We start from the raw sequence: 11,419 nt of genomic DNA, 5'->3' as shown, positions 1-11,419 counted from the left end.
CCCAAGGGATGAATAGTAGATCCCCGGAGTCATAGTAAAGTCCTAGTCCCAGGGGCAGCAATGACAGATCTTTGTGTTTCTCTGGAACAAGGAATTTCCATGAGTGTATCATGGGAATTGAGAAACCAAAATCACCATAAAAACTTTATCGCAACATAACTATCTCTCATGTCCTCTCTTCTACCCACCTTGCCTCTTGTTACAGACTAGGCAACCCTTGTGTATTAGTCAACTTTGTTGTGGTAACAAACAACTCCAAACTCTTCAGCTTATAGTAATGATTATTTCTTTCTCACATAACATACTGGCAAATGTGGGTCTGTTCCTGGCTGTGAGTCAGCTTTATGCATTTTCTCATTCTGGGACTCAGACTGAAGGAGCAGTCCCTATTTGGGATGTGCTAAATTCATGGCAGAGGGAAAGAACAAGAACCAGAGCTGTACCATGCAGTTTAGCTTAAGACTTATGCTTATATTTGACATATGTCATATTGACTCACATTCCATTGGCCAAGTACAACATAAAAGGAGTGAGAAAGTATACCCCACCTGGGAGGCAGGGAAAGGGCATTTTTAGAAACCTTAAAATTTGTACCCCCGTGCTCGCTTTGGCAGCACATATACTAAAATTGGAACGATACAGAGAAGATTAGCATGGCCCCTGCGCAAGGATGACACGCAAATTCCTGAAGTGTTCCATATTTTTTCAAGGAACTACAAAATACAGTGGAAAGTCTCAAGAACAGGGTAGATGAAACAGAAGAAAATATCTCAGAGATTGAAGATAACACCCTCCAACTAAATAAAGCAGTCACAGAAATAGAGCAGAGAAACAAGAGAAAAGAGCAAAGCCTACAAGAGCTGTGGAATTATGTGAAGAAACCTAATGTGAAGGTCATAGGCTTACCAGAAGGGGAAGAAAACAACACTCAATGGTTGGACAAGCTGTTTGAAGATATAATAGAGGAAAATTTCCCAGGCCTTGCTCAAAATCTCCATATACAAGTTCAAGAAGCTCAGAGGACCCCTGGGAGATTCAATGCAAACAGGAAGACGTCACGACATGCAGTCATCAGATTGACCAAAGTATCAACCAAAGAGGCCCTTCTAAGAGCTGTAAGACAAAAGAAGCAAGTAACATACAAGGGAAAGCCAATTCGAATAACATCAGACTTCTCTAATGAGACCTTACAAGCAAGGAGAGACTGGGGCCCCATTCTCACTCTTTTGAAACAAAACAATTCCCAGCCCAGAATATTATTCCCTGCAAAACTAAGATTCATATATGAAGGAGAAATAAAAACATTCTCAGACAAGCAAAGGCTCAGATAATTCACCAAGACAAGACCAGCCCTACAAGAAGTACTTAAAACAGCGTTTTGTACGGAACATAATAATAATAACCCACGAATATAAAAACAACCAAAACCCAAAGATATTAAAGGCCAGATATTACAATGGCTCAAGACAGAACTCATAGCAACAACATCCAACCCAACAGAATGAACAGTAATCTACCTTACCTATCAGTTCTCTCAATAAATGTAAATAGCTTAAACTCTCCACTCAAGAGACATAGGCTGGCTGAATGGATAAGAAAATACAGGCCAAGTATATGCTGTCTTCAGGAAACACATCTAACCTGCAAGGATGTATATAGACTAAAAATAAAAGGGTGGATATCAATATTCCAAGCAAATAGAAGCCAAAAGAAGGCTGGCGTGGCAGTTCTAATTTCAGACGATTTAGTTTTTAAAGCAACAAAAGTAGTGAAAGACAAAGAGGGTCATTATATAATGGTGAAGGGCACAGTTCATCAAGAAGAGATAACAATTTTAAATATATATGCACCCAACTTAGGTGGACCCAGATTCATAAAGCAAACCTTACTGGAGCTAAGCAAATGTATTAATAGCAGCTCTATAAGCACTGGAGATTTCAACACCCCACTGACGGCATGAGACAGATCCTCCAAACAGAAAATTAATAAAGAAATAATGGACTTAAACAAAACTCTAGAACAATTAGGTCTTACTGACATTTACAGAACATTCTACCCAAAATCCACTAAATATACGTTCTTCTCATCAGCTCATGGGACATTCTCTAAGATTGACCATATCCTAGGACACAAAGAAAATCTCAAGAAATTTAAAGAAATATAAATCATACCATGTACCTTCTCAGATCACAGTGGAATAAAACTACAAATTAACCCTAACAGAAACTCACATTACTACACAGAAACGTGGAAATTAAACAATCTCCTACTAAATGATTACTTCGTAAATGAAGAAATCAAGACAGAAATAAAAAAATTTTATGAAAAAACGACAATGGAGAGACAAGTTATCAACTCCTCTGGGACACAGCTAAAGCAGTTCTGAGAGGAAAGTTTATCTCCATAAATGCCTATAACCAAAAGACAAGAAGATCACAAATAGACAATCTAATGAAACCACTCAAAGAGCTGGAAAAAGAAGAACAGACCAACCCCAAACCCAGCAGAAGAAGTGAAATCAACAAGATCAAATCAGAACTAAATGAAATTGAAAACAGGGAAGCTATTCAGGAGATTAATAAAACAAAAAGTTGGTTCTTTGACAAAATAAACAAAATTGACACACCATTGGCTAAGCTAACGAAAAGCAGAAAAGACAAATCTCTAATAAGCTCCATCAGGAACAAAAAAGGAGATATCACAACTGATCCCAAAGAGATACAAGATACAATTTATGAATACTACAAAAATCTTTATGCACACAAACTGGAAAATGTGGTGGAAATGGACAAATTTCTAGAAACACACAGCCTCCCTAGGCTCAACCAGGAAGAAATAGATTCCCTGAACAGACAAATCTCAACAGCTGAAAAAGAAACAGCAATTAAAAATCTCCCTAAAAAGAAAAGTCCCGGTCCAGATGGCTTCACACACGAATTTTACCACACTTACAAAGAAGAACTAGTACCTATGTTGCAGAAACTATTCCACAACATCGAGAAGAACGGAAAGCTCCCCGATACCTTTTATGAAGCGAATATTACTCTGATACCAAAACCAGGAAAGGATGCAACAAAAAACAAAATCTACAGACCAATATCCCTAATGAATATAGATGCAAAAATTTTCAACAAAATCTTAGCTAACCGAATCCAGACACTTATCAAAAAAATAATCCACCACGACCAAGTTGGCTTCATCCCAGGGATGCAGGGATGGTTCAACATACGTAAATCTATAAATGCAATTCACCACATAAACAGAAGCAAAAACAAAGACCACATGATTCTTTCAATAGATGCAGAAAAAGCTTTTGACAAAATTCAACACCCTTTCATTATATGAACACTTAAGAAAATAGGCATAGAAGGCACATACCTAAAAATGATACAAGCCATATATGACAGACACATAGCCAACATCATACTGAATGGGGAAAGATTGAAATCATTCGCACTTAGAACTGGAACCAGACAAGGCTGCCCACTATCTCTACTTCTGTTCAACATAGTGCTGGAAGTCTTGGCTACAGCAATCAGACAGGAAAATGGAATCAAAGGTATCCAAATAGGGGCAGAAGAGATCAAACTTTCACTGTTTGCTGATGATATGATATTGTATCTAGAAAACCCCAAAGATTCAACCAAGAAACTCCTGGAACTGATCAATGAATTTAGTAAAGTCTCAGGATACAAAATCAATACACAGAAATCAGAGGCATTCATATACGCCAACAACAAACTAATTGAGACCCAAATCAAAGACTCAATTCCCTTCACAATAGCAAAAAAGAAATTAAAGTACCTAGGACTATACTTAACCAAGGAGATAAAAGACCGCTACAGGGAGAACTATGAAACACTGAGGAAGGAAATAGCAGAGGATGTAAACAGATGGAAATCCATACCATGCTCGTGGATCGGCAGACTCAATATCATCAAGATGTCTATACTACCCAAACTGATCTACAGATTCAATGCAATACCTATTAAAATCCCATCAGCATTCTTCACAGATATAGAAAAAATAATTTTACGCTTCATATGGAACCAAAGAAGACCCCGAATATCAAGAGCAATTCTAGGCAACAAAAACAAAATTGGAGTTGTTAATACGCCAGATATCAAACTATACTACAAAGCTGTAGTAATTAAAACAATATGGTATTGGCACAAAAATAGGAACATTGACCAGTGGAACAGATGTGAGAATCCTGATATAAAACCATCCTCATATAGCCATCTAATCTTTGGCAAAGCAGAAAAAAACATACGCTGGGGAAAAGAATCTCTCTTCAATAAATGGTGCTGGGAAAACTGGATAGCCACCTGTAGAAGGCTAAAACAGGACCCACACCTTTCACCTCTCACAAAAACCAACTCACGCTGGATAACAGACTTAAACCTAAGGTATGAAACTATTAGAACTCTAGAGAAAAAAGTTAGAAACACTCTCCTAGACATCGGCCTGGGCAAAGAGTTTATGAAGAAGTCCCCAAAGGCAATCCCAGCAGCAACAAAGATAAATAAATGGGACATGATCAAACTACAAAGCTTCTGCACAGCCAAAGAAATAGTCATGAAAGTAAACAGACAACCTACAGAATGGGAGAAAATTTTTGCATCCTATGCATCCGATAAGGGACTGAAAGCTAGAATATACTTAGAACTCATGAAAATCAGAAAGAAAAAATCAAATAACCCCATTAAAAAGTGGGCAAAGGACTTGAACAGAAACTTTTCTAAAGAAGACAGAAGAATGGCCAACAAACATATGAAGAAATGCTCAACATCTCTAATCATCAGGGAAATGCAAATCAAAACCACAATGAGATATCACTTAACCCCAGTGAGAATGGCCTTTATCAAAAAATCTCCAAACAATAAATGCTGGCGTGGTTGCGGAGAGAGAGGAACACTCCTACACTGCTGGTGGGACTGCAAACTAGTTCAACCTCTGTGGAAAGCAATATGGAGATACCTTAAAGCGATACAAGTGAATCTACCATTTGATGCAGCATCCCATTGCTGGGCATCTACCCAAATGATCCAATGACACTCTACATAAAAGACACCTGCACTCGAATGTTTATAGCAGCACAATTCATAATTGCAAGGCTGTGGAAACAGCCCAAGTGCCCATTAATCCAAGAATGGATTAATAAAATGTGGTATATGTATACCATGGAGTACTATTCAGCTCTAAGAAACAACGGTGATATAGCACATCTTGTATTTTCCTGGTTAGAGCTGGAACCCATACTACTAAGTGAAGTATCCAAAGAATGGAAAAACAAGCACCAGATATATTCTCCAGAAAACTGGTATTAACTGAGTAGCACCTAAGTGGACACATAGGTACTACAGTAATAGGGTATTGGGCAGGTGGGAGGGGGAGGGGGGCGGGTATATACATACATAATGAGTGAGGTGTGCACCATCTGGGGGATGGTCATGATGGAGACTCAGACTTTTGGGGGGAGGGGGAAATGGGCATTTATTGAAACCTTAAAATCTGTACCCCCATAATATGCCGAAATAAAAAAAAAAGGGTTACTACATAGTATAAAAGGTATTTTCCCAAATATGTCTCAGTTTTAATGTAAGTATAAAAAACAATTCATACTTTTAAAGGAATTTGTTCATGTTCTGTTCTCTGCCTTCGGGAATTCGAAGAAAAAGTCTATGTATCTGAACTGAATATGTTAGATCATTGCTTAAAATAAATGCTGATAGAGTAACTTCCTTCTTTGACTATTTTAAGCAAATCTCTCTTTGGCCATATTTCATGCTTGAAATGTGCTAATATTTAATAAAGTAAATTTTTATGCAATAAACAAACAAAAAAAAATTTTACCCCCCTAATATTCCAAAATAAAATATATTTAAAAAGTATACCCCACCTATAAGAAGCATTGCAAGTCACATGGCACTATGGGTGGGGATATATAATCCTTTTAAGGAGAAGAGGAAGGCAAATCCTTGGGGACCACTTATCCAGTCTACCACACTTTGTAATCAATCCTCCTTAATGAAGACTTCCTTCCTAACTTCCCTCCTCTGTTCCACTAAACTTACCTTAACCACTCTTCTGTGGAGGTATAGGCCCCACAGTTTCTAACCTGCCCTCAGAGGATATAACCTAGTCCTGGTAGTGTAGAGTTTCTCTCCTTAGGTGAGATATACTTTATTACTGCCATGCAGAAATGCATGTAAACTGTTTCAAGGGTTTATACCCTTTATAGACTTATTGAGGAATAAAAGTTAAAAACAAAGTTTCTCTTACTTTTAGATAAGGGTGAGTTTGGCTGGCAAATCGTCATGGCTGTACACAGCCAAGGTAACCCAGGCATTGACCCACCTTATTATGAACACAATTCAGCCTCTTGGAGACTACTTTACCCCAGATGCTTTGCAGTCAAAATTATTTTAACTCCAATTGAAAAATCAGAGCATCAGAGGAATGAGCAATGGTTTTGTTTTGCCTTAGAAAACACTTTACATTAGAACAAAGCTTGTCATAATGAGCCTGTTTGTATTTGAAGGAGAAGAGACAAGTTCATCTCACCAAATGGACACTTGGGAAAGTAGTAGAGAAATTATTCATTTACCACAGTACTTGGTTAGGCATTATCAGGACAGAATGCTGGCTTTCACCACAACAATTCCTATGGAGAAGAAAAGCTGACTGATTAAGGACTGTGAACCTGGGTGACCCCTGTTTGCCAGACACTTACTGTGTAAATGAAGGCTCTTTCCTGACCAATGAAAATTGGACTTCTTTTTCATTTTATGATATTGTAGTTTTCTTTATTTTAAAAGAATCTTAACTCTGTGTCTACATTTCAGTTACTTTTTGTGTCTATGTGTGAATGTTAACATATTAATCTTTTTAAATTTCAGAATATTATGGAGGTACAAATGTTTTGGTTACATGGATTTCTTTGATACAGTTTGAGTCAAAGTTATAACTGTGCCCATCACACAGATAGTGTGCATTGTACCCGTTAGGTGTGATTTTACCCATACCCTCCTCCCCTGTCCCACCTGCTTGATTTCCTGCTTGATTTCCATTGAGATTTACTTCCATATGTGCACATGTGTGCTGATCAGTTAGTTCCAATTTAATAGTGAGTACATGTGCTGTTTGTTTTTCCATTCTTGCAATACTTCACTTAGAAGAATGGTCTCTAGTTCCATCCAGAGTGTTGCAAAAGGTATTAATTTATTTTTATGGCTGAGTAGTACTCCATGGTATACATATACCACAATTTATTAATCCACTCCTGAATTGATGGGCACTTAGGCTGATTCCACATATTTGCAATTGTGAATTGTGCTACAATAAACATTCTAGTGCAATTGTCTTTTTGATAAAATGGCTTTTTTCCCCTTTGGCTAAAGGCCCAGTAGTGGGTTTGCTGGATTGAATGGTGGGCCTAATTTTCATTCTTTGAGGACTCTCCACACTATTTTCCATAGAGGTTGTGGTACTTTGCAGTCCCACCAACAGTATGTAAGTGTTTCTTTCTCTCTGCATCCACACCAGCATTTATTATTTTAGGACTTTTTGATATAAGCCATTCTCACAGGATTTAGGTAATATATCATTGTAGTTTTGATTTGCATTTCCCTGATAATTAGAGACATTGAGCATTTTTTCATATGTTTATTGGCTATTAGTCTATCTTCTTTTGAAAAGGCTCTGTTCACGTCTTTTGCCCACTTTTTAATGGGGTTGTTTTATTTTTTTCTTGCTAATTTTCTTGCGTTATTTGTAGACTCTGGTTATTAGCCCTTTATCTGATGTAACCCCTGCAAATATTTTCTCCCATTGTGCAGATTGTCTGGTATGTTGGTTGTTTTGTTGGCTGTGCAGAAGCCTTTTAATTTAATAAAGTCCCTTTATTAATTTTTATTGTTTCTGTGATTGCCATTGGGGTCTTCTTCATAAATTCTTTGCCTAGGCAAATGTTTAGAAGAGTTTTTCCAACATTTTCTCCTAGAATCCTTATAGTTTCATGCCTTAGGTTTAAGTCTGTTATCCATCTTGAACTGATTTTTGTGAGTGGTAAGAGGTAAGGATCCTGTTTCAGTCTTCTACATGTGGCTATCCAATTTTCCCAGCACCATTTATTAAATAAGGACTCTTTCCCCCAGTATATATTGTTATCTGCTTTGTCAAAGATCAGATGGATATATGAGGATGGTTTTATATCTGGGTTCTCTGTTCTATTCCATTGGTCTATGTCTCTGTTCTTGTGCCAGTACCATGTCATTTTGGTTACTATAGCCTTGTAGTATAGCTTGAAGTCTGGTAAAGTGATACCTTCTGATTTGTTCCTTTTGCTTAAGGTTTCTTTGGCTATTTGAGCTCTTTTCTGGTTCCAGATGAAGTGTAGAATTATTTATTTAGATATGTGAAAAATGACATTGGTATTTTGATGGGGACTGCATTGAACCATAAATCACTTTGGGTAGTATAGATATTTTACCAAATGTACATATTTTAATCGATTTTACACAGACCTATGGACTCATCCTATCAGAGAACAACTTTTGACTCCTATATTAGCATAGCCATCATAAGGTCTCCCTTTTTCACTTCTTAGACTGCTGATATTTTTTCTACCTCAGAGAAATCCTTGGGAATATTTCTTAACTGGTGTGTAAAGTAAAAATTTCAGCTTTTTGTTTCTCTTAAAAATAAATCTCTGGAGTAGGGTTTTTAAAAAATTATTTGCAAGGTAATTCCTTATAGGCAGAGTTTTCCTTGCTAAATCTTTTGTTCTTATGCATTTTTTGCCTAAATAGTTTTTTTCAATATAATCCCTGTACATTTTAAAATGATCATATATGAAACAAATGCATATGAATTTACATAGCTTCCTAAGACCTTGAAAGATTCCATTCTGAATCTGACTTAAAACTATGGTGAATAGTGGCACAGTACCACTGCTATTCTTCCCAAGGCACACATAGAAGACATCACTAATCAATCACCATAATTTTTCTTGCTAGGTCTAGAAAGGACCCAAAAATTAAGGGAAACTTTTTTTTTTTATTTTTATTTTTTGGAAAAGAGTTATGCTGTCAACTAGTATTAAAACAAAACAAAAAAACACCAGCATCTTTACTCTCTGGCTATAAAACTACTTGTTATTCTGTTTCCTAAAACTACTTATTTAAAGTTTTAGGAGTGGGTTAATGTTTTCCTATAATTATGGTAATCTTTGGTTTTGCTAACCAATCTAGGTTAACTCTTTATATGCCAATTTTATGGAGTTTGAACCTGTACTTTCTCAATCTTCATCTTTCCACACAGAGAATATGAACATATTAGTATCTGTCCTCATAAATAAACCCTCCTGCAACCATATATCCTTTGATCATTTAAATTACATTTTTGTGTGGCAAAACCCAGTATAGAATGCCTTTCTTAGGGTGTAGCCTAAACACTGGCCATGGTGGGCTAGGTGGGAGAAAGCAAGAGAAAGGGCTGGCCAAGTACCATCTACAAAAGTAAGGCATCCAGAGCAATCAGGTAGACCATGCTGTCCAGAACTCACCTATCCATGGTTCCCAGATAAATTAATTTCACCCTGTCTTTCTTATTTTTTTTTCTTAGATTCAATTACCCTGAACCCCTACCTATACAAATGCTCAAGCAGTCTGATCTATCTTCTCTCTTTCACTCAGGACTTATACCCTTGTAAGTTCCAAACTTACTGGGGGTTCCCATTCCTAAAAGTAAGTACTGATTATTTTTATTTGTTGCTTACAAATAAACAAAAAATGAAAATAAATGTTCTAATTACTAGGGCTATTCTATATTCAAATCTAGAATCTCTGCAGAAATTAAACCCTGATTTCTCACTGCTAGTGCTGCTATTTCCTCTACCAAACCATTGAAATTTTGGAATAAAAGAAATATTTCTCCTATTGTTTGTTTTTTTTTTATTTCGGCATATTATAGGGGTACTGATTTTAAGGTTTCAATAAATGCCCTTTCCCCCCACAAGTCTGATTTTCCAGCATGACCATCCCCCAGATGGTGCACATCTCACTCATTATGTATATATATACCCGCCCCCTCCCCCCTGCCCAATACCCTATTACTATAGTACCTATGTGTCCACTTAGGTGCTACTCAGTTAATACTAGTTTGCTGGTGAATATATGTGGTGCTTGTTTTTCCATTCTTGGGATACTTCACTTAGTAGTTTGGGTTCCAGCTCTAACCAGGAAAATACAAGATGTGCTATATCACCATTGTTTCTTAGAGCTGAATAGTACTCCATGGTATACATATACCACATTTTATTAATCCATTCTTGGATTGATGGGCACTTGGGCTGTTTCCACAGCCTTGCAATTATGAATTGTGCTGCTATAAACATTCGAGTGCAGGTGTCTTTTTTGTAGAGTGTCATTGGATCTTTTGGGTAGATGCCCAGCAATGGGATTGCTGGATCAAATGGTAGATTCACTTGTATCGCTTTAAGGTATCTCCATAATGCTTTCCACAGAGGTTGAACTAGTTTGCAGTCCCACCAGCAGTGTAGGAGTGTTCCTCTCTCTCCGCATCCACGCCAGCATTTGTTATTTGGAGACTTTTTGATAAAGGCCATTCTCACTGTACTTAAGTGATATCTCATTGTAGTTTTGGTTTACATTTCCCTGATGATTAGAGATGATGACCATTTTTTCATAGATTTGTTGGCCATTCTTCAATCTTCTTTAGAAAATTTTCTGTTCAAGTCCTTTGCCCACTTTTTAATAGGGATATTTGATATTCTTCTTGCTGATTTTCATGAGTTCTAAGTGTATTCTAGCTATCAGCCCTTTATCAGATACGTAGAATGCAAAAATTTTCTCCCATTCTGTAGGTTGTCTGTTTAGTGTCATGACTGTTTCTATGGCTGTGCAGAAGCTTTTTAGTTTCATCATGTCCCATTTATTTATTTTTGTTGCTGCAGTGATTGCCTTTGGGGACTCCTTCATAAACTCTTTGCCTAGGCCAATGTCTAGGAAAGTGTTTCCAACATTTTCCTCTAGAATTCTAATAGTTTCATACCTTAGGTTTAAGTCTGTTATCCAGCGTGAGTTGATTTTTGTGAGAGGTGAAATGTGTGGGTCCTGCTTTAGCCTTTTACAAGTGGCTATCCAGTTTTCCCAGCACTTTTAATTGAAAAGGGATTCTTTTGCCCAGCGTATGTTTTTGTCTGCTTTGCCAAAGATTAGATGGCTATATGAGGATGGTTTTATATCAGGATTCTCAGATCTGTTCCACTGGTCAATATTCCTAGTTTTGTGCCAATACTAGATTGTTTTAATTACTACAGCTTTGTAGTATAGTTTGATATCTGGCATATTAATACCTCCCATTTTGTTTTTGTTGCCTAGAATTGCTCTTGATA

General features: G+C 37.0%; 1 non-coding gene across 1 annotated transcript; it reads left to right on the top strand.

The window, feature by feature from the left end:
* The first annotated feature begins 598 nt into the window (after window positions 1-598).
* LOC142866019 (U6 spliceosomal RNA) lies at window positions 599-705 on the top strand. Its single transcript, XR_012916092.1, has one exon. It is a non-coding gene; the product is annotated as a U6 spliceosomal RNA (small nuclear RNA).
* The last annotated feature ends 10,714 nt before the right edge of the window (window positions 706-11,419 follow it).

This window comes from Microcebus murinus, chromosome X (assembly GCF_040939455.1).
Source record: "Microcebus murinus isolate Inina chromosome X, M.murinus_Inina_mat1.0, whole genome shotgun sequence".
Classification (NCBI taxonomy): domain Eukaryota; kingdom Metazoa; phylum Chordata; class Mammalia; order Primates; family Cheirogaleidae; genus Microcebus; species Microcebus murinus.
The sequence above is the reverse complement of the archived record's forward strand: the minus strand, read 5'-3'. Positions and strand labels throughout refer to the sequence as shown.